The sequence below is a fragment of the Mesoplodon mirus genome, assembly GCF_964341445.2.
Source record: "Mesoplodon mirus genome assembly, chromosome: 1".
NCBI classification, from domain to species: domain Eukaryota; kingdom Metazoa; phylum Chordata; class Mammalia; order Artiodactyla; family Ziphiidae; genus Mesoplodon; species Mesoplodon mirus.
In genome coordinates this window covers 18,927,352-18,951,332 of record NC_138976.1, presented here as the reverse complement: position 1 = coordinate 18,951,332, position 23,981 = coordinate 18,927,352, and the positions used below count along the sequence as shown (strand labels likewise).

Here is a 23,981-nt window from a genome sequence, read left to right as displayed (position 1 = left end):
ATTACCCAGTAAAAGACTCTGAGAACTTTTGAGTTAACAGAGAACCTTAGCATCATCTTTTTCCTTTCCAGCATTCCCTTGAGTTAAGATGCAATGATCCTATTTTTACAGGTGAGAAAACAGTTTCCACAGAAGAGGCAGGAGATGAGGAGAGCAGAGCTGGGGCTCAACACAGATTGCCTGTTTCCAGGAATTTTCTCTTTCTACAAATGGCCAAAAACTACCAAAAACAGAAAAAAAAAATGTGTGCAAAACTCTTTATGTTAGATGATGATGATGATTTTCAGAAACTGTAAAACCCAAATAAGGTTTTGTTTGTCCGAATTCAAGAAAATCACCGGGGGGCCAGGCATAGGGCAGCAGAGAATAGGATGTGTCCCCACCAGGATCCCTAATTCAGAAGAGCTGGACCACCCTCCTTGGTACGATGTTGATATTGATACTGCCATCCATTGAGAACCACTATCAAGATGGGGGCGGTGTGGTCATCAGAGGTCAGGCTCTGGGACCAGGCTGTCCAGGCTCCAATCCATGCTACTCAATCTCCCTGTGCCTCAGTTTCCCCATCTTTAAACTGATGGCTGCAATTAGACCTAACTCACAGAGTTAAGTTATACCATAGAAAACATTAAATAATCAGTAAGTGTCGCTTCTTAGGTTCTGGCTATCACCCTGAAACCATCAGATTCTTTACTTTTTCATCCTAATATCAACTCATTCAGGTCTTGTCATTTCTGTCTTACCTATTAAATACCTGGGGCTCAGAGATTAGGTATTTTTCCCAGTGGGTATTCTGGATTTTGAATCCCAATCTTTCTGAATTTAAAATTCTATGTATGGGCTTCCCTGGTGGCGCAGTGGTTGAGAGTCCGCCTGCCGATGCAGGGGACACGGGTTCGTGCCCTGGTCCAGGAGGATCCCACATGCCGCGGAGCCTGCGTGTCCGGAGCCTGTGCTCCGCAACGGGAGAGGCCACAACGGTGAGAGGCCCGCGAACCGCAAAAAAAAAAAAAAAAGAAAAATTCTATGTATACTGTCTTTGTTTCTCTGAAGCTCCTGGAAACAGTGCTCCTTTGAGACTCTGCAAGAGGATAATCTATGAGGGTCCAGATGACAGACTGGGATTCCCTGAGCTCTCATCAGCTTTCCAAGTGAGAGGCTGAAAGTTCTGCATGGAGCATGCAGAACTTGCATAAATACCCAGAGGCTTGGGAGGTAGAGGGAAAAATATTTGGAGCCGGCAAGTCTAGTCAATTAATATGTGCTTGTGAGTCAATTTTAAAGCTGAACGATCTTTTGTAAGTACCAAGCGACATTAAATTAGTCTGAGGGCAGATCCTGCCCGCAGAGTAAGAGGTGCCCAAACTGATGCGTGTGAGTGTGAATTATCTGCTGGTGATACGTAGGTGCTGACTCTCCAGTTGTGAGGGCAGAATTCAGTAAATGGGTGATCTTGGGGAGTGGGGCAGGAAGAGTCCAAACCTCTCTTTCACACGGTGCAGGCATTTGGTCTTGCAGAAAAGGTTCCCCATCAGTCTTGACGGAGTCATATTTGGAAGGTAAAGGTCTGGGAGGGACCACCCATAGGGAACCAGTGTGCCGATGCCTATAGCCTGGTTTGGATCAGGCAAAGTGGGAGAAGTGTGGTTAGTGTTTAGCCAAAGGGTACGGCAGGGCTATAAATGGGAGAAAAATGAACGCTGAGCTCAGAGACGGAAACGATATACAACCTGTCAGGAAGTGGAGTCCAGTTGTAGGTCTGGAAAGTGGCTCAGAAAGGAGTGATGAATGGTGTGAGGACCTGGCGGCTCTGGGAGTGCTGGATGCCTCCTCCTCAGTGTAGGGTGAACTGGTCTCTGCAAAGCTCTCAGGAGGGTCAGGGAGTCACCCTTCTCTTTTTGAATCTAAAGTCTTCTGTGCCTTCTCCAGGTGGATCTCACTTTCTATCTCAGGAATATTTCTGTTTTTCCTTCTCTGGGGGGGGTGGGAGTGGGGAGGGGGGTAGAGAAGAGTTTCCTTGTGGAGCACAGAAGTTTGAATCCAGGTCCATTCACCAGCTAGCTCTCTGCGGCTGCGAGCAAAGTCCCTCTTTTCTTTCGAAATCAGTTCCTGATCTGGGAAATGAGGAATAGGCTCAAAAGAGTCCCCAAGCTTTCTTCCAGTGTCAACTTTCCATAAGTTACCGAACTGGCAGCTCTCTGTTTTTGTGAATTTTCTGCAGAACTCCAGAGTCTTTCTGAGATGTCCTGTCAACCAGTTCAGTAAATTTGGGGATAGCTAGTGGGTAAGGCTGTGTTCAAAAGAACAGCCTTGTTTTTATCTGTTTTAGGGGTTCATTAAATTCTCATAAGACATCCTTTGGGGAAAAAATGATACTTACATACACATTTATTTATATGTATGGTTTATTTTGTGAGCTTAATTCTTTAAATGAAATTTATGGCAGGGTTTAAAGATAACTTTTGCAATGTGAATAATAATTGCCTCTTGTTGTTTAGAATATCACCTTTTATTAATAATAATTCCACCTTGTATCTGTGAAGCATGTTAGAGCTTATAAAAGCTATTTTTTTGTGTAATCTTAACTCGTCCTCAAAACCACCTGTGAACTAGGCTTTTTTCTTTTTATTAGTTTTTTAAATTGCTTTTTCAATTATAAAATGAATACAGATATAGCAGGGTGCCATGTTAAATATTTAACATTTTTTTTCTTCTGGTGAAAAAAGAGCTACAGGCTACAATAGTCATCCTTGAAAAGATGATTCAGTTTTTAATTTTGTTAAATAGAAGTATGGTTGATTTACAACATTGTGTTAGTTTCTGGTGTACAGCAAAGTGATTCAGTTATGTATATGTATATGTATATGTATATGTATATGTATATGTATATGTATATATGTGTGTATATATATACATATATTCTTTTTCATATTCTTTTCCATAATGGTTTATTACAGGATATTGAATATAGTTCCCTGTGCTATACAGTAGGACCTTGTTGTTTATCCATTCTATATATAGTAGTTTGTACCTTCTAATCCCAAACTCCTGATTTATCCCTGCCCTACCCTCTTTCCCCTATGGTTACCATAAGTTTGTTTTCTAGTCTGTGAGTCTATTTCTGTTTTGTAAATAAGTTTATTTATATAATTTTTTAAAGATTCCACATATAAGTGATATCATATGATATTTGTCTTTCTCTGTCTGGCTTACTTCACTTACTATGATCATCTCCAAGTCCATCCATGTTGCTGCAAATGGCATCATTTCATTCTTTTTTATGGTTGAGTAATATTCCATTGTGTATACATATATGCCACCTCTTCTTTATCCATTAAGATGATTCTCTTTTGAGTCAAGAACGAGGCTCCCTTTCCCCAAATGGAAGGAGGGGGTTTACCACCAGAGGCAACCAGTGCTCCTTGTTAGGGGAAATGAGCTTTGCAAATCTCGTCTCTGCTATGGTGATCCAGATGCTCTCAAAGAGTTCAGGGAAGGAAGGAAATGAGAACTTTTATTCTGGGTATCTAAATAGGGGGAAAAAAGAGTAGCCCCCACTATCAGCAACTAGAGAAAACCCGCATGCAGCAGCAAAGACTCAATGCAGCCAAAAAAATTAAATAAATGAATAAAGAAAGAAAGAAAGAAAGAAAAGAAAAAGGACCCCTGTTCTAGGCTGGGAGGAAGACTATGCATTACTGGTACACAGTTGATTGAGCCGCTATGTCTGATATGGCACCCCTGGCAGCACTTGCCCTTTGGTTCCAGATGGAGCTGAACAAGCTGAGCTTGGAGATCTCTGGGCCTGAAAACTAAGGACATTATGGCCACAGGCTTGGGGCCAAGGGTGGAAGCCCTGTCCTTAGAAGAAGCACAGTGGTGGCTCATGCAAGGACCTGAATCAGCAGTGGCCCAGTGATATTTTCATGACCGTGTAGCAGGGGTCAGCAGACTTTTACCATAAAGGTCCAAATAGTAAATATTTTGGGCTTTGTGGGCCATGTGGTCTCTGTTGGAAAGACTCAGCTCTGCCCTTGTAACATACAAGCAGCCATAGGTGATATGTGACAGAATAGGTGTAGCTGTATTACAGGAAAACTTACAGATATAGTTAGTGAGCTGAATTTGGCCTGTGGGCCATGATGTGATATCTCTAGCTTAGGAATTTCCCAGAAATAGAATTACTGAGTCCAAGTGTACACATTTTTTTCCAGTTGTTTTAGGTGTTATCAAGTCACCCTCTAGAAAAGTTGGATCGAATCCTTACCATCCATGCATTAAGGTACTTGCTTCCTTCCATGGTCCTCAATTCTTGGTATTTTTATTTTTTAAAAGAACCAGAGAAAATATGTGTACTCTAATTTTGCATATGAAAAATGTTTACAAATGTTAATCTTCTTTTCTCACCAAAGATCACAAAGCGAGAAATCAGCAAATTTATGACTAGAAGGTGACTTCAAATTAAATCAGTACATTTAACGTGGAGAATCTCTGCAACGTGGGGATGGATTGTGTGTGGGGAGGTACGAACAGCAAAGATAGGGAAAGGCTGAGGGGGGGTCACATGAACTGCAATTGAAGATAACTTCTGCCTTCTTCATGATTGAATGAGCACATGGCTGATCAAGAAACTCTCAACACATCTGCTTCAGATTCTTGTTACCCAAGACATTATGTGACTTTTGTGGGCTTGCTTCTTCATGAGAAATGTGCTGGCTTGAATTTATGCCCCTCCCTTTACTGCATATCTACCCAATAGGAGCCAGGCACCAGAAAGAAGGACACCCATTGGGGTTTTAGGCTAACCCCTTTAAAATCTTTTAGGGTGGGAGACATATTGGCTCATTTGTTAAAATTCTCTTTTGTTTTCTGATCTGCCAATGACCAGCCATACACTAGCCAGGGAGGTGTGAGGTTAACTGGTAGAGTTCATTCTTTGGGGACACAGACCTGATTTGAGTTTCAGCTCTGCTCTAGAGTGGCTGTGGAATCTTAGATATACTCTCGCTGAGCCCATTTCTTCAAATGTAAAATTGAGAAGAGTAAAACCTCCCCCTTAAGGTGTTCATGAAGATTCAATAAACACACATAGGTAGAGTGTCTAGTCAAGTATGAGGTATGATTTGTCCAATCCTAGGGCATCGCTCACAAACCTGGAATGTAACTTAGAGAGCACTGGGTATCCAGGGAGAAGACCTGGGTTGCACTGACTAGTTCAGGTGGGCAAGGATTGGCTGGGTTACTGGGGTCTCTCAAATCACATTTCATAAAAAATAACCTGCATGGAGAGAAACTAGGGATTACTAATTAGGGATTAGGTCCATCAATCTAGTTCAGGAGAAGTTGATTTGGTCCCAAAAAACACTTTAAGTACTTACAGTGCAAGGTCATGTGTTTTAGTCTTGGAATACAGAAATTAATCCTGGTGCTAAGGAGACCCATACCAGAGAGAGAAATAGCAGAACTTAACATGAAACATTTTGAACATATTCTGAGAAAGGGTTTAATGGATACATCATAGGATGCTACAGAGACAAAGAGAAAAGTACCTAACCTAATGGTTTGAATGGCTGGTATTAGGAAAGACTTCTCATAGGGGGCACTTAAAAGTTTAAGCCTTATAGAGTGGCAATATGGAGTATATGTGAGTGAGTTAGTGTCAATGTGTGATGTGTGTGTGTGTAAGAGAGAGAGGGGAGAGACAGAGAGAGAGACAGAGAGAGAGAGAGAGAGAGAATAAAGGCACTCAAGCAAGGGAATTCATGAGTGAAGGAATGAAACTGAATGGTACATATAAGGGAATAGAAGTTTGGTGTTGCAAGAGATGTAAGGTGATAGTTGGGGTAATAGCAAAAAAAATGAGGTCGGTTATGAAATACTGGTCAAAGTCTTGAGGTCTTCATTCTTTGGAAGCCATTGAAAGGTATTATGCAGGACAGTGGCAAGATCAGATTCATGTTTCAATGCTTTACAAAGATCCCCTTGGCTTCAGCGTGGAGCATGGATAGAGTGGCCAAACCAGAGGCAGAAGTACTAGTTAGGAGGTTTGCAGTAGTTCGGATGAGAGACGGTGGTGGTTGAACTGTAGAAACATGGTGGGGAAGGGGAAGGAGATCTGTTCAGTCACTATTAATTGGTAAAATTAGCAAGAGTGGGTGTGGCTTTCATGTGGAGTGTGAAAGAGGGTGATGATAACTCCCAAGCTTTTGATTTGAGCTCTGGAGCTTGATGGGACCATCCCTTGAGACTGGAACAGTGGAGGAGGTGGAGATGAAGAGTTTAGAGAGAAGAAGAGAGACTTCAATCAGGGAGTTCTGGACTGGAAGCAGATGTTCTGGCTTCTGAAAATTTTTTCTGCTGTCTATGGGCAAATTGTGATCCTTCTTTATCTTTAGCTTCTCCAGTTCTATCATGAAGGTACCAAACTCAAGACTGTTTCCCAAACATGCGTCTGTAGCCTCATAATTGTCAGTTCTGATTCAGTAGGTCTGGTGTGTACTCTGGGAATCAATATTTTCAAAAGTTTCCCTGGTGATGTTGCTGTCTGGTTTTGGGGACCTGTGCATCAGGAGAGCCCTGAGGATTCTGATAGCTCAACGATCTCAGTGCCCTTTTCCCCTAGTCCTTTCTCCGTCCTGCTGACTCTGCAGAGGCAAGCTGGCCTCTGGCCTTCAGTGTGGCTCCACAGTCCCTGCCACTGTGTGCCAGTAACCACAGCATGTCTCACTCTTGTCCCCGTGCCCTTCCCCACTACCCCCACATAGGGGGAAGAAGCCAAGATGATTGCCTCTCACACATATTGAGGCAACTCCCTGCTGTGTTTTTTTTTAAGGACATATGGTTACTCTCCTACTGGGGTAATCTGTAAAAAATTGCTTCTGTGGCTCATTGGAATGAAGTGTTGGTTATTTTTTTCCAAGTGTGGTAGTCAATGCAGAAAAAAAAAAAACCAACTTCTTCAAAAACCAATGTTTTGTAGATAGAGCACATTTAGACATTGAGCTTTATTCTTCCAGCTATGCTCAGAGAACACATTGCCTACCCTCAGTGTTTTCACTGATCCCACTTCCTGCTACAGATGAACTCAGCAGATGCTACATGTAGACATGAGGAAAAATCATTCAATGCATCTGAAAAATTCACTGGAGCTTGGCCATCAATAGAGAGGATTTAGGTGTTACTTCTCACAACTTGCAAACAACATTAATTGCACTGAGACCTCCAGGTTGGACCAGGAAGTGGTTCCCTTACACCACACATGAGAATTTGGGGCTGGAATGAGACAGTACAGGTCTTTCCCTCACTGCAAGACCGAGATCAATTGTTGACTCCTAAAACCAAAAGGGATGTGGGAATCGGGTGAGAATCGCAAAGGCCTGGAATATGAGAGTTATGTGCAAAGATGAAAGGTAGCAGGCTTTTTTAGCCTGGAGACACCGTAGAATGGCTTAATTATAACCTCCTCCCATATACAGAGGGTTCTCCAATGAGGTAAGCCCACTACTGGATCCCAGGCTGTTCTGCAGCAGAGACCATACCTTATTTATTTTTTATTCTTTCCATGGTGTCCAGTACAAAGCTCTGAATGAAGTGGTGGCTGAGGAAGCTGATTCAACAACTATATTCCCAGATCTCATTATAGAGTTTAACTTTGGGGTCCTTCAAACCTAGGTTTGAAATCCAGTTACACCAGTTACAAACTGTGTAACTTTGGATAAGACACTTGAACTGCGTGTGTTGAAATTCTCTTACCTATAAAATGAGGTTAAAATACTGACCATGTAGGGCAATTTTGAGGATTAAGAGAGAGTATATGTATCTAAAATACCTACTAGAAAGCCTGGAGAATTGATTGTTTGTTGAGTGAAGGAGTACATAAAGCTCTGGAGAGCGTTTAGATCGGCTACAGAAGACAGGTAAGTAGAGTGACTTGAAGTACTGATTTGCCTTGGACAGCACTGGCTTAAGCAGGTTGAACAGACGTGAGGATAGATACCTTGTGTGTGTGTGTGTATGTGAGAGCATGTACATGCATGTGATGTCTAGTCTCTACTACCTGGATGTATTTTGAGCTTTCTGGAAACTTGGCTGGTACCTAATCCACCTCTGCATTTCCCTCTCTCCTGGAAACTGGAAACACCCTGGGTTTCAATACATGTGAGAGGAGAACCAACAGTGATTAGGTGTCTTCTACAGTCTGAGAACAGAAAGAAAAACAAACAAACAGAAATTACTCTCTCCCTCCTACTGCTTACATTCTTGTGGCAAAGTCAGATTGTCTCTTGGAAGCCTTCTCCAACTATAGTTGTTATAATGTATTCACCATACAATTGATTTATTTAAAAAGACTAGAACATTACAGATAAAATTGAAGCTCCTTTTTCCTCTCTCTTTTATCCTCCTCCCTACAAGGCAATCAACAGCATGAATTTTGTAGTCCCTATTTTCTATGTTTATTATGGAATGTATCCATAAATGATATATGTAGTTGCTGGGATTTAAAAAAAAAACTTTTTACATAGTGATTTCATACAATATTCTTTTTAACAACTTGCTTTCCCCCTTTTTTTCTACTCAATATTGCATTTTTAAGATCCATTTATATCTTTATATACAGGTCTCATTCATTCATTTAGTTTTTATTATTGGAGTACATTGTATGAACATACAACCATGTAATTGCCTATTTCCTGTTGAAAGACATAAAGATTGCTTACAGTTTTTCTCCATTCCAAACGAACAATGTTACAATGAACATCCAGGATACCCTGGTACATGTGAGCAAGCGTTTCTCTAAAATAGAATTGCTAAGTCATTGGGTATGCATATTTTAATGTCATTATCCTCAGCCAATTTCTCTCCAAAGTGACTGTACTAATTTACACTCCCACCAGCAGGGTATGAGAGTTCTGTTTTCTCATGTCTTTACCAACAGTTGTTGTGTACAGACCCTTTAATGCCTGTCAGACTATTTGGTATGAAATGGTGTTTCACTCTTGTTTTAGTTTTCATTTCCTTTATCACTAGTGAGGATAATCATCTTTTCATATGTTCACTGAATTGTCTGCTTCCATCATTTGCCCACTTTTAAGTTACATTGTTGGTTTGTTTAAACTGACATATAATTTCTCTACTTATTCAGGATTCTAATTCATGTTGGTTTTATATATTACAAATATATTTTCTAAGCCTGCCATTTTTTTCTTTAGTACCTTTTGTGGAAGAGAACCATTTAATTTTGAGGTCGCCAGCTTTATCAATACTTTCCTATAAACTACTGATCTGAGAGTTTTCTAAGAAATCTGGTTCTTTTCTCCTAAAATTATTACCCTAGATTTTCTTCTAATTAATTTTTTATGGTTTTATTTAATGATTTTCATGTGAGATGCAAGTTTTAAATGGAAAATCTTGCCATTTATTGTTTACTTTTTCCTTTCACTGATTTATAATGCCACCTGTGTCATATGCTAGTTCCTCACACGTATTTGAGCTTATTTAAGAGCTTCAAATTCTGTTCCATTGATCTGACTTTCTCCCCCTGTTCCAATATCACTGTTTTAATTTCAATAGCTTTAAAATATAAATGTCTTAAGAGATACATAGTTAAGTGCTACCTCTTTTTTTTCCTCCAGAATCAGCTTGGTTAATATTTGTTATTTGCAAATTCAGACGGATTTTAGAATAAGTATGCAGTGTTGTAAAGGAAAAATCTTGTTGAGATTTTATTTGAAATCTCATTGAATATGTTAAGGATTTAGATCAAATTAATAGCTTTGTGAATTTTAACATCTCCAGCCATGGAAGTGGCACAGTTGTTTTCTCTTATGTTTCTTGTAACATTTTATAATGTTCTCCACAAGGTTTTACTTAAGTTTATTTATAAACAATTTTGATTTTTTTATAATGACTATACTTATATTACATTATTACTGATATGTATACATTTTTGTGTATTATTCAACCATTCTGAAATCTTGTAGTGGCTCCATTAGTTCATTTACAGCTTTTCTTGATTTACTATATTGATAATCTTAATATAATCTCTAAATATGTAATTACAACTTCCAATTCTTATGCCTCATTTGTTTCTCTTGTCTTATTTCATAGTTAGGACATGCAGTTGACTAGCAATGGTGAATTATGTGGACTATACTGTTATCTTTTCTTGACTTTCATAGAAATGCTTCTAAATTTCAGCATTAAGTTTTATTTGCAGGGTTTTGATAGCTACTTATTAGATTAAGGAAGTTTCCTGCTGTTGATAATTTACTAAGAATTTTGTCTTAAATAAATGTTGAATTTTATTGCAAGTTTTTTTTTTTTTTTTTTTTTTTTTTGCAGTACGCGGGCCTCTCACTGCTGTGGCCTCTCCCGTTGCGGAGCACAGGCTCCAGACGCGCAGGCTCAGCGGCCATGGCTCACGGGCCCAGCCGCTCCGCGGCATGTGGGATCCTCCCAGACTGGGGCGCGAACCCATTTCCCCTGCATCGGCAGGCGGACTCTCAACCACTGCGCCACCAGGGAAGCCCTATTGCAAGTTTTATATATTCAATATCTATTGAGACATCCATTTGTTTTCTCGTTTAAATTGCTCATATGTTGAATAATCATACCTTGATAGATTTATTTTTTTTCTTAGTGACTCATACCTGTTTTTCTGTGATAAATTCTACTAGGCCACGGTGCTTGTTGGTTAGGCTTAGAACAGTGCTAGGTTTAATATGCTAGTATTTTGCTTAAGATGTTTAAAATGAAGATTTTTGCAGCCTAATAAATTCTTCTTTGTACTTAAATTCTTTTGAGAGGGATTTGTGTCTAGTGTTGCTATCTTTTCTGACATTCTAATTTCAATCTATACAATTCTTTTCTACTAAACTCTTCCACCTGCTATTTTCTCCATACCTGCTAGAACTTAAAAGCCACATTCTATCTTGGTCTGCACTCTACTTGTATTACCTAAATGTGCACTTTTCCAATTGTATGACAAATTGTTATTTTTTGATACTCATTTGCTATGCCAATTGTACTCTCACAGTAGTAAGTGGGATTCTTAAGTAGAGAAAATCAAGGTATTCTTCATTTAGTCAACTCATCTTAGCAATGGCTAATAGTGAAATTCCCAGAAAAATCAAAGAACTATCTCAACCACTTTCCACAAAACAATTCATGAATAAGTATCAATTAAAATGGTAGCATCCTGTGTGCTAGACACTGTGCTCAGCACTTTATATACATGATATTGCATAAAACTTACAAATATTGTATGGGATAGGTAGTGCTATTCTCAGTTTAGAGATATTAAACCTTGAGTTTATGGAGTTAACTAACTTACTTAAGTTACATGAGTGTTAAATGGGATTTTCATCCTGTCCTATCTGATGCCAAACAATATACTCTTAGCCATTTTGCTACACTGTGTCTACACCAAGGTTTGGAGACCCTAATGCCATCCATGATAACTCCATGCCAGGACACAACAGAGTTTAACCTGTCGACTGAAAATAATGCACACCCTAAAGTTGAGAATTATGTTTTTACTTCAGTGGACTTGCTGAGAACTTAAGCCTGGGAGACAGCCTCTCAGATAGCCCTGAGGGACTGTTCTGATGAGGTGAGGGAGAAGCCAGGACATATAGGAATTCAAACAGATGAACAAAAAAACCCCAGGAAGTTGAACATCACAAGATTACTGCTAATTAAAGAAAACCAGACATCTCAAGTTAATGAATTTAGCACTTTTTTGTGTGTCTGAGAAGATGCAAGGACCTGGGCTCATTGAAATCATTCCTTTGCTATGCACCTTAACTTTCCAGGGCCAGTATCCTGTTTTTCTCCATGCTGAATCCCCTCAGGGTGCACAGTTGGAGGTGACTGCAGTGACTGATGACTTGATGGCTGCAACATCCTTTGTTTATTCATATGGCAGACAACATTTTTCATCCACAAACCCAGCACTGTCTCCTGGGTAACATACTCCTTATATCTTAGCTCTCTGATTAGCAGATAAGAATTCTGTTCCAGGGCATACACATTTTGTTTGTTTGCTTTGTTTTATCTTATGTATGTCTCATTTTCCTTTATTTCTTCTTACACTACTTCATAGAAATACCTACTCATGCTTTGACATCTTCTTTCTTCTGTCTTCCTGCCCTTATGTTCAATTTCCTCATTTCTAGTTATTCTCATTAATGCTTATTGATTTTTTTTTTACTTTTATACTAAACAAAAAGAAATCAGGAAAGAATTTAAAAAGAAAAGAAGTTGTCCTACATTGGAATATCGTGCCTCCAATGCGGGAAGCTGATGTTGGACTCTCTCTTGGATGCCCTGGAGTCCTGGTTGGTGGCTGAAGCTGAGAGAAGGTCAACAGTTTTGTGAACTAACTTGGATGCTTCTCTACCCTGGGCCTCTCTGACAGGCAATATGCCTCATCTTTGTCAATGGGTAAGGGTTTCTTTGACTAGCCAGGCATAAGACAGAACATGAAGATGGAGCTGCTTGCCCAGTGGTGAATGTATTCCTATTTTTGTAATCTACTTGCTGTCAACTCTCTTTTTTCCTTTATGATGTTTAATTGAAATCACAGCCTAATGAGGTCTGGCCAGTCTCTTTCCTTTGGCTGAAGACTTGATGTTACTGCCAATATATCTAAATAAGAGGAGAACAATTTCTGAGAAATGGAAAACTTCAAGGGTTCTTAAAGGCCACTAGAAATGAGTTGTTTATATGATGCATTCCCCCCCCCTTTTCTTTTGCGGTACGCGGGCCTCTCACTGTTGTGGCCTCTCCCATTGCGGAGCACAGGCTCCAGATGCACAGGCTCAGCGGCCACGGCTCACGGGCCCAGCCACTCCGCGGCATGTGGGATCCTCCCACACCGGGGCACGAACCCGTGTCCCCTGCATCGGCAGGTGGACTCTCAACCACTGCGCCACCAGGGAAGCCCTCCCCCTTACATTTTAACAGATTAATTTGTTACTAAGCTGGTGTTTCCTTCAACAATGATGATTTTTTTTGATGGTCTTGGAATATCCCTGGAACTCAAGTCCGGCCAATGAATCTAGATATTTTGTTGGTTGAAGTTCAGGGTCTCTGATCTCACCTGAATTAGCTCCTGGAAGTATGCTTGGAAATTTAAAAATTTGTGCTTTTACTTTTCCTCTTTCTTTTTAGCCCAGTTCAGATGTCATGTCCCTACAGATTTTTCCTTAATTCCTAAATTGTGATAGTGCCTCCGTCATCTGCACATCTAGAGAACTTGTATTTGAACCGTTTCATTTGCCCTGTGCAATGAGATGCAATGCGGTTGAGGAGAGGATATGAGTATTGGAGCAGGGCAGGAATGTGTTTGCATCTTGGGATAGTATTTACCAGCTGGGTGATCGTGACATCTCAGTATTTCATTTCTGTGAATGATAATCTTCAAAATAATAATGCTGATAATAATACCTGCCTCATCTGGTTGTTGGGACAATTCAATGAGGTCACATATATATTAGACTCAGTGCACAGGAGAGACAATAACTATGATTTCCCATTTCTTTGAGTTCATTTCCACCATCACTAGTACATGTAAAGTGCGTTCTACAGCACTTGTAGAAACAATGAGTCTATCTTTCCATAACATTAACTTTGCAAGCTAAGAGATTTTTATCAGGGGAATATATCTCATGAACTGGCATGCCTTGTTTTGGACACTTAGTCAACCTCATAGGCTTTATTGGAGATAACTTCATAAAAGTATTATTTTGTTTCATGTAGGGACTTAATTCTTGAAAGTTACTTAGTGTTATTTTTTACAAAATTAAATCCTTTTTTAGAGCCAGCTGGGGAATGCACTATTAAAGTGAGTCATGTGGTTAATCCTTTTGTGTAAAGTAACCTTTTGGAAAGTGAGTAATCCTCTGTAACTTATCATGCTTATATTCCGATACCAGTGCTCCTTGGAGAGGTGCCTGACCCATGTGCATCAAGTACTCTGTACAATCTTACATTTCTATTAAAAAAAAATTCCCACTGAAGCCAGGGATGGGTCTACATGGGTGATACACTTCTATTGTGTGTAGTTTGTCTTTACATTTTAATGAATTAATGTAGAAAGGGGTTGGTATTAGATTCGCCACAGCACAAACTCATAAGGCTTTATTTTTAGGAAGGCTCTAAGAGCCAAGGGAAAACAAAAAGGAAAGTAATATTACTGAGTATCTGCATGCTAAGCATTGTGGTAAACATTTTCACCAACATATCATGGTGTTATGAATAGCATTATTCCCACTTTATTCGTCAGAAAAATAAGCAAAGTAATCTATGCAAGTGTCAAAATCAAGATTTGAAATCAGGTCTGCATAGTGCTAAATCCCTTGCTAATTCTAATAATGTATTCCTTCTTGAGTACAATCTACTGAGTTTAGGCAGGAAGTAAAATCTAAGATTTGTGTGGTATTTACCTTATTGGGAGTCACTTTAAAAATACCTTATTGTGCATTATCTTGGGGCCTAATTTTTATTTGGGTATGCAGCATGGACCTAAACCTTGGCTCTGAGGTTAGCTTCAGTGAGGTTTTGAAGGAGTTAATACTTTCCCTTTTTTTTCCATGGAAGATGAAATGTGGACTGTTGCTAGAAGCCACAAAGCTGAGTATTTATTAAATACACTTATTATCTTCCTTTCGTCTATTTGGCCGATGTTCCCAACAATAATCTAATTTCCTCTAAAATTTTCCATGGAGCAGGATGGTGACTCTAAATCCTGAAACGCTAAAGGAATCATTTAATGACCTGTGGTGAGTTGCTATGAAGTCATTCCAGACTTGTTATTGAGTATTTGGAGAAGACTCATGGGTAAGCTCCAAGTCTCTCCAAAATGATCCTGCTAGTTGCAGTCAAGGACTTTCTGGGGGTTTCTGGAAGTTCTAGATGACTCTTAAGGGAGTCTATTTAGTTCAGTTTGAGAATATAGTGCTAATAAGGCCAGTGGTTTGAGCCCTCTGTGCTAGTGCTCATAGACTATACTCTTCACTTTGGACAGCCATTTAGCATATAAATGATGTAGGTTGTACATAGGCAAAACAAAACAAAACAAAAAAACCCAGTGGGCATGGCTTAGTGTGTACATTAACTCTACTCATTCAACCTGAATTTTTTGTTTGTTTGTTTGTTTGTTTTTTTGGCCACACTGCTTGGGCGTGTAGGATCTTAGTTCCATGACCAGGGATTGAACCTGTGCCCCTTGTAGTGGAAGCGTGGAGTCCTGACCATTGGACCGCCAAGGGAGTCCCCAACCTGAATTTTCTAAGAGCACATTTGGTACTAAACTCTAGGGATACATGGCCAGTTTGAACTAAGACTGTCATTAAGTCTCTGACTATGAGGGATACATAAACAGATAATTATGTAATGTTATGATGCATACCATGCTAAAGGTAGCTATAGATAACATGTCTAAAATTAACAAAGGAAGGGTGTTGATTAATAACAAGTTGAGTTTATTAAGTACCATAAAAATGAGAATTATTATAATGGTGATTATCACTATTATCATTAATCTCTTAGTGCTAATCCCACTGTTAACACCTGTACTTCAATTATTCAATCCAACAACCTTGAGATACTGGTGATGATGATGATGATAAAGAATGCAACACTAAACACTATTTTTAAGACACTGTGTTGGATATTTAAAGATATTATTTTATTGGATCATGCCAGCAACTCTCTGGGTTCTTTTTTTTTTTTCCTTTTTTTTTTTTTTTTTTTTTTTACTATTTTGGGTATTAAAAACTTTCTGAGGTATTGTTATCACCATTTTGGAGAGGACCAATCTGACGTTAAGAGTCTGCATAAATTCCCCAATCACTCAGTGATAACAAAGAAGTTTCAACACTTGGACTAATTGACTTGCTCTTTTCATTTTTCGATCTTTCCTACCTGTAATTTTTCCTCTTCTTCCCTTGACTTCTTTTTGTCTGCTTTTCTTTTCCCATCTGCTATATCATTCCCTTTTTCATCTTAGTTTCCCTGACTCACGTTTTGATCACCAAAAGTGTGCCACTCTGCTGGGAACTGGGAATACAGAAAAGAGCAAAATACAGTCCCTGCCCTCCTGGTGCTCATGGTCCAGTGAGAAAAAGAAATAAGTAAATATGTAATTATAGTACAGTGTGGTAGATGTTGTGATAAAGATGTCTGCTGTGGAATTACAGTAGTCCCACCCTTATCCACGGTTTCACTTTCTGTGGTTTCAGTTATCCATGGTCAACCACAGTCTAAAAATATGAAATGGAAAATTCCAAGAATACACAATTCGTGTTTTAAATTGCATACCGTTCTGAGTAGTGTGGCAAAATCTCCCACCCTCTCACTTTGTCCTGCCTTGGACTTGGATCATCCCTTTGTCCAGCGTATCCCATTAGTTAGTCACTTAGTAGGCACCCAGGTAATCAGATCGACTGTCATGGTGTTGCAGTGCTTGTGTTCAAGGAACCCTTATTTTACTTAATAATGGCCCCAAAGCACATGAGTAGTGATGCTGGCAATTTAGATATGCCAAAGAGAGGCTGTAACGTTTTTCCTTTAAATGAAAGGTGAAAGTTCTCAACTTAATAAGGAAAGAAAAAAAATCATATGCTGAGGTTGCTAAGATGTAAGGCAAGAAAGAATCTTCTACCCATGAAATTGTGAAGAAGGAAAAAGAAATTTGTTCTAGTTGTACCGTCACACCTCAAACTGCCACAATTACTACCACGGTGCATGATAAGTGCTTAGTTAAGCTGGAAAGAGCATTAAATTTGTACAGTAAGATAGTTTGGAAGAGAGAGCAAAAGACCACATTCACATAACTTTTATTACAGTATATTGTATATATAATATATTATAATTGTTCTATTTTATTATTAGTTATTATTGTTAATCTCTTACTCTGCTTAATTTATAAACTAAACTTTACCATAGGTATGTATGTATAGGGAAAAACATAATATTTATAGGATTTGATACTATCCATGTTTTCAGACACCCACTGGGGGTCCTGGAAAATATTTTGCCACTGATAAGCAGGAACTACTATACAAAGTTCAGGCACATGGTCCCAGTTCAAAGTCTGTGAAGTCTTCCTGGAAGTGGTGCCTGGAAATGAGTTTTAAGGTAATATTTACACTCAGAGAATCACTAATGCAAAGGTATGAGAGGCTGGAACAGTGGGATGCATTGGGGGTCTGTGGAAGCTTTAGAAAGGCAGAAACTAAGGGGGCTTGGGGAGGAGCTGGGTAGAGTAGATCCTTGTTTCCTGTGAAATTAAAGTCTATTTTAGGTTTCCTCTTGAGAGGCCAGGTCATGTCACCATTTCCAATGCAAGTAACATGTGTGCCTCCAAATTGCTATTGACTGTGGCTTGCAAAGCTGGATGGCTCAGGTTGACTTGCCCTCAGTGGCTGCTGTGACAAGATGATCAAGTGTTGGCTGTCCACTCCATTTTAGTGTAAAATGAAAGCAGACCACAGCTTAAACAGACACAGGCTCAGAGGAGAAGAAACTTCCATGTTCAGACCATTGAATTTGTGACAAACTGTGCTCTGGGTTTGGCATATACAGTCTCACTTAATCTGCAGCATTCTCCTTTGTGGAAGGAAAGAACCCTAAAAGAAATCAACTGGGTTGCATAGAAATCTGGCTGTTGGTCTTAAAGAAACACTGTTTCTGATTGGTTCTGGAGTTATTCTTAACTGGAAGGGTCTTTTTTTTGTTCCTAGACCTAATTCCAATGTGTGTGTGTGTGTGTGTGTGTGTGTGTGTGTGTGTGTGTATAGGCTTTCCCACACCAACAAGCAATTCTTGGACACCAGTAGGGTGTCCAAGTTGATGTGAGTTCAAATCAACTCAATTCTGACACTAACCAGAGATAGCATCAGATGCCACAGGTAAAAGGCTCAGTTCCACAAGAGCACCCTCCACTTTAGATGCCAATTGCAAGCCCTGGTTGTGTTTCTGTGGCTATACAAAAGATAACTAGAAATGGATCATGGACCTAAATGTAGTAGCTCAAAGTAGAAGAAAATACAGGAATCAAATCTTTGCTACCTGATGTAGGAAAATTTTTCTTAGGACACAAAAAATATGACCTACAAAAATATTATATTTCATCTAATATAAACGTTTCTGCTCTTCAAAGGATACTGTTAATAGAATGGAAAGACAAGCTATAGACTGGGAGAAAATATTTGCAATATGTATGTCTAACAAAGGACTTTATCTAGAATATATTGACACAACTGAAAAATAAAAAGAAACAGCTAAATAAAAATAGGCAAAAATTTTAACGGACACTTCACAAAAGAACACACAAATGGCCAATAAGCCTATGGAAATATGCTCAACATCATGAGTCATCAGGCAAATAAAAACTAAAGCTGCAAAGAGATACCACTACACAACCACTATAATGGCTGTAGTTAAAATGACTGACATTAAGTTTTGGTGAGTAGGGCAGAAACTAGAATCTCAAATGTTGCTAGCAGGAATGCATAATATTTTGGAAAACAGTTTGGCAGTTTATTATAAAGTTAAACATTTATGATATGATCCAGCAATTCCACTCCTAGGTGTTTACCCCAGAGAAATGTAAACATGTCCACACAAAGATTTGTGCTTAGATATTCACAACAGTTTTCTTCATAACAACCCCAAATGGGAAATGATCTAAATATATAGGGCTGGCCAAAAAGTTCGTTCGGTTTTAAGTAAAAATAAAAGACACATTTTTCATTTTTACCAAGAATTTACTGAACAACATATTCATTAACTGAATGAACTTTCTGGCCAGCCCAATACAGTAATTGGTGAATGAATGGATAAACAATTTGTGGTCTATGCAAATGGTGAAATACTATTCTGCAATAAAAATGAATGAACTGATATCACACAATATCATAAATGCACCTCAAAAGCATTATGCTAAGTGAAAGAAGCCAGACTCAGAAGACTGCTACCCATATGAATTAAATTGCAAAAAGTGTTAGAAAAGGCAAAACTGTAGTGATAGAAATAGATAAGTCATTGCCAGGAGTTCCATGGGGAAGGGAAGAGATTTACTGCACAGAGTCACAAGGGTAATTTTTCCAGTGGTAGAAATTTTTTATATTATTATTGTAGTGTTAGTTATACTATATACATTTGTCAAAACTCATTGAAATTTGCACTTAATATTAGTGAATTTTATCGTATGTAAATTATAATTCAATAAAGCTGACTTTTAAAAGAACAGCCATATACTCATTGAGTAATATGAGTTTGTATGCCACTGCACAACTGATAGAAAAGAAAGTTATAGTTTAAAAATAAATCATTCGGGGGCTTCCCTGGTGGTGCAGTGGTTGGGAGTCCGCCTGCCGATGCAGGAGACACGGCTTCATGCCCCGGTCCGGGAAGATCCCACATGCCGCGGAGTGGCTGGGCCCGTGAGCCATGGCCGCTGAGCCTGCACGTCTGGAGCCTGTGCTCCGCAACGGGAGAGGCCACAACAGTGAGAGGCCCGTGTACCGCAAAAATAATAATAATAATAAAATAAAATAAATAAATCATTCATTGAGCAAATATTGAATAATCACTTATATGTCAAAGTCTGGGCTAGGAGTTAAAGACAAAGTTATAAACTAGACAGTGGGTGGTAAGACAGGTTAGTAAACAGAAAATTAAAATACAGTGTAACTGATATGATGGGGATAATCACAAGATGCTACAGGTACACAGAGAAGTGGTATGCAGCCCAGCCTTGGGGGTACAAAAGGCTTCTTATTAAAGATAATAGAATGCAAATATGATGGAAGAATATATGTAAGTTAAGCAAACAGAGGCATGTGGACAGTGATCCAAAGGGAGGATAACATGCAGCTGAAACCTGGAGTAAGAAAGCAGGTGGTGAGGGCTTCCCTGGTGGCGCAGTGGTTGAGAGTCCGCCTGCCGATGCATGGGACACGGGTTCGTGCCCCGGTCCGGGAAGATCCCACATGCTGCGGAGTGGCTGGGCCCATGAGCCATGGCCGCTGAGCCTGCGCGTCCGGAGCCTGTGCTCCGCAACGGGAGAGGCCACAGCAGTGAGAGGCCTGCGTACCGCAAAAAAAAAAAAAAAGAAAGAAAAAGAAAGCAGGTGGTGACCTGTGAGTGAAATTGAAGCGAGATGTAAGCAGGTATAATCAAGATACAGCTGAGAAACAGAATTCATAGAATTTCATAATTCTTACATATGGGAGCTGAGGCAAAGCAAGAGGACAAGGGCATTGTTACTTTCCTCGCTTGAGAAACTGGGCAAAGGATGACATTGTTCACTGAAACTGAAATGCAGGAGCACAAGGAATGGGTGTAGTGAAGGGGGGGATGTGTTTTATGAGTGTTAACTACAAAGCGCCTGTGAGTCATCCCAGTACAATCGGTAGAAGATCATTGAATATAAAAGTCTGGAGCACAGAAAACTGACCAGAAAGAGAGATGCAGGTTTAGGAGGTACAAACCTATCACAAGAGAGGATGAGATCAACCAGGGAGATGGAAGCAGGAAACAAGATGGCCCCAGATTAAAAAAGGAAGGAATAGCCAGACAGCTAGGAGAATAAATAGAATACCGTGTCTCAGAAATCAAGGAAAGAGAATGCTTTGAGTGACCAACGGTATTAAAGTGCAGAAAAGTCAAGCGAGAAGAAAGGTGAAAATTGCACATGCAATCTAAAAGAGGGAGATAATGGGTCAGTTTTTCAAGTATAGCTTCAGTGGTGTGAAGGTGGGGAAGCCAGATACAGAGGCCTGAGGGGTGAGTGGGAGGGGATGAAATGGAGATATTCAATACACTTCAGGGAAACTTCTCCATGACAGAGAAAAGAGAGAATGTGGAATCTGGAGGAGGACCTGGGGATTGGAGGCAGTGCCTTGCTCACATGCTCATGGGATGCAGCCAGTAGGGAGGGAGAGATGGATGGAGTAACATTCCTGAGATGGCAGTAATGGATGGGATCCAGTTTTCAGTAGAGCAAAGGATATTTCTTCCAGGCCATCAAGAGGGGAGAAGGGAGGTAGTGAGTGAAGATGCAAATGTGTAAGTTTTACGGCAGGAAGTTGAAGGAATTTTGACCCGTGTCTTCTATTTTTCTGTAGGAGGCAAGGTCATAGGGAAACTAAGGATGAAATGGGGGTCATGCATGTTAGAGAAGAGGTGACACTTTGAAATAGCTGCTGTGCAGAAGGGGGAAGGACTCTCTATTGAAACTTAATGGGACTCCTGGGCATCACTAAAGGCCCAGTTAAGGTTGGGGACCATGAATTAAGACTGTTTCCAGTTCAGAGTGATTTTTTCCCCCCAAGTTACCCAGTAACCCAAGTGCAAGTATAGAGAAGAGCAAGCTGAGTTCATTCAGGTTTTGGTCTACACAGGACTCTATGAGATCCTTACAAAGCAAAACAAAGAGGATTTTGAGAAAAGTAATTGCTGTGATGTGAATGTAATCTTAGCTGGATAATGAAGGAAATGAAAATAAGGGACTCCTGGGAGATAAGGAGAAAGTAGAGGCATTTGTAAACTGGAAGTTCCTAGAAGGTTTATAAAATGATATATTGGGGACAATTGAATTGAGATAAGGTGGAAAGATGGGTAAGATCATAGGAAATGAAGAAGACAAGGAATCTGAAAGGCCAGGATGTTGAATTATCCCATGTGAAGTCACTAAAGATGAAAGTACTACGTGGGGTGGGCAGAAAGCCTGGACGACTGGATCTTCAGAGCATCAGGAGGGGTAACCAGGACAGAATGTATAGGGTGACAGTGCCAAGGGGTATAGTGAGGCAAAACCCCAAGGCGAACATCTCCAGTGAGTGGGAGCTGTGCAGAGGTCTGAGGAAATCTAACCCAGAAGGGGGTGTTAGAAGCAAAGAGGACACAAACCTGTGACTCTTCACAACATGGGAGTCGGAAGGAAGAAGAGCCTCCACTTGGGTGTCTATGGCGTAGCCTTAATGTGTTGGGTCCATGAAGAGTTTCAGGGCTTAACATCACTGATACAAATAGAGTAAATAGAGGCGTTTAGGTGATGGGAGCCTTTTCAGGCAGATGAGGGAGCGGACAGTCTGGTGGTGGTGGCAGTGAGAACTCTGCTGCCTTCTCTACCAGGGTTGGTGGCATGTCTCAGCTGGAGCCATTAGTGCAGTAATTAAAGCTCTGGAATCAGCTAGACTTGGGTTGAGTCCAAATTCTATCCTTCGCCACTGCTCATGGGAACTTCTCTGCACGTTGGTTTCTTCAACTCTAAAATGAAGACAATATTGTTTACTTCAGAGCTGTCTTCGAACTTCCATGAGATTATGCTTGCCAAACAGCATGGTGTAATCATATAGTAAGTATTTAACAAAGAGTATCATTATTATCATTACAATTCTGGGTGTATGTCATGCTGGAGTCCCCAAAGAAAGTACATACTGTGCTTAATGAGATAACCTTTCCATTAGTCTGGGTAGAGGGAAAGGTGAGGGTATGAGAGTTTGCCATATGGCAAAGATGAAATCATTCAGCAAATGAGAAATTTTTACTCAAGAGAGATCTTTAAACCACGTCAAATGTCAGAGAACCTAACCACCAGAGTGATCTTCTTTCTATTCCTTAATAATGGGTCTGGAAATTCAGGATGATTGAACTTTTCCTTTGTCAACAGGAGCAAAGTGTTTAAAAAAAGGAGGCTTGGGAGAGAACTATAACTCCCTGAACTCATTAAGACACCCAGCCCTGGTTGCACAGTCCATTGACTTTTGATTAGAGAGCTGTACTCTTATAACAGACATCATTGTCCAGATGTAGACGCACTACAGTCGTTTCCAAGTAGGAAACAAAGATCACTTGGAAGTGGAAAATTTCCTGACTTTACTCCTCTGATGAGGGGCCCTTACTTTGCACCCACTTGAGTCTTCTTCATGCAGCGGAGAGCACTCTCCTGTCTCTTTACAACCTCCATCTCTTCCCAAAGGCCTCCAAAAGGAAGCAGCCTGTGCAGCGGCCATGGTGCTTTTCCTGCTGGTATGGAAGACAGATTATACGATCTAAAACACAATCCTTCCCTGACCCAATTTAACGCCTGCACATAACTTCCCGGAGTCTGATCAATGTTCCTGAGGCTTGCTTGTCCCAGGGGCTGCCTCTGTTCCTTCTGCAACTACCCTCTTAGATCTTATTATTATTTTTTAACCCTGACAGTTTCTGTCCTATGTTTTGTGGTTAACATTTTTTACACATTTTCCAAAACCCCAAAGTTTTTCTTCAGATTTTACTCATTCATTTATTTTGTAAATAAATACATTATTTTATCTTATACTGAGTTGAGAGAGGGAAATATCTGGCTGTCCATCTTTCTATCTGATGAGTCTAAAGACATTAATAGCACAGACTCCAGAATCAGACTGTCAGAGACTGAATCACAGGTCTACCACTATCTACGTGACCTCGAACAAGTTGCTTAACCTCTCTTTGCCTCAGTTCCCATCTGTGAAATGGGAATATAATAACAATCTCATGGAGTTGTGAGGATTAAATTAGATAATAAATACAACATGCTTGAAACAGTGCCTGGTGTAACGTAAGAGGTATAGACATGTTTGTTATTTATCTATTATCCTAATATTCAGTATTAGAATGCCTCCAGGGAAGAAGGGTAGGTGTAGATTAATTAATCCTTTTGAGGTAAGTGAGATCTTCAATGTGTGGGTGTTGGTAAATGCCAAAAGATCATGGATGAGAGTGTCAGCTTTCTGTGGGTTAGGAATGTGATTTATCAATTTTGTTCCTTAACTGGAATGGTTCAGAGATGAATATTGACATGAAATAAGGGAGGACAGGACAAGAATGGAGAAGTTAGGAAAACAGAGAGAGGTTGAAACTGGATGCTATGAAGGATCGATGGACTATCTTGGTAGTGAGGTGGTTGGAGGACATTTCTAGATGGGTGATATTCTGCTCCA

At 39.9% G+C, this 23,981-nt stretch overlaps 1 long non-coding RNA gene across 2 annotated transcripts in view; it reads right to left on the bottom strand.

Annotated features, from left to right (window-relative positions):
- Positions 1 to 17,850: 17,850 nt before the first annotated feature.
- The window catches only part of LOC309802382, a 79,267-nt gene continuing 73,136 nt past the window's right edge, over positions 17,851 to 23,981 (bottom strand). Inside the window, exons 3-4 of one of the 2 annotated variants that reach the window (XR_014293789.1) lie at positions 22,917 to 23,037; positions 17,851 to 22,281 (exon numbers count right to left, since the gene is read on the bottom strand). This is a non-coding gene — a long non-coding RNA (uncharacterized lncRNA). Of the gene's footprint in view, positions 23,038 to 23,981 lie in introns of both variants that reach the window. The other variant, XR_014293788.1, reaches the window with a different exon arrangement.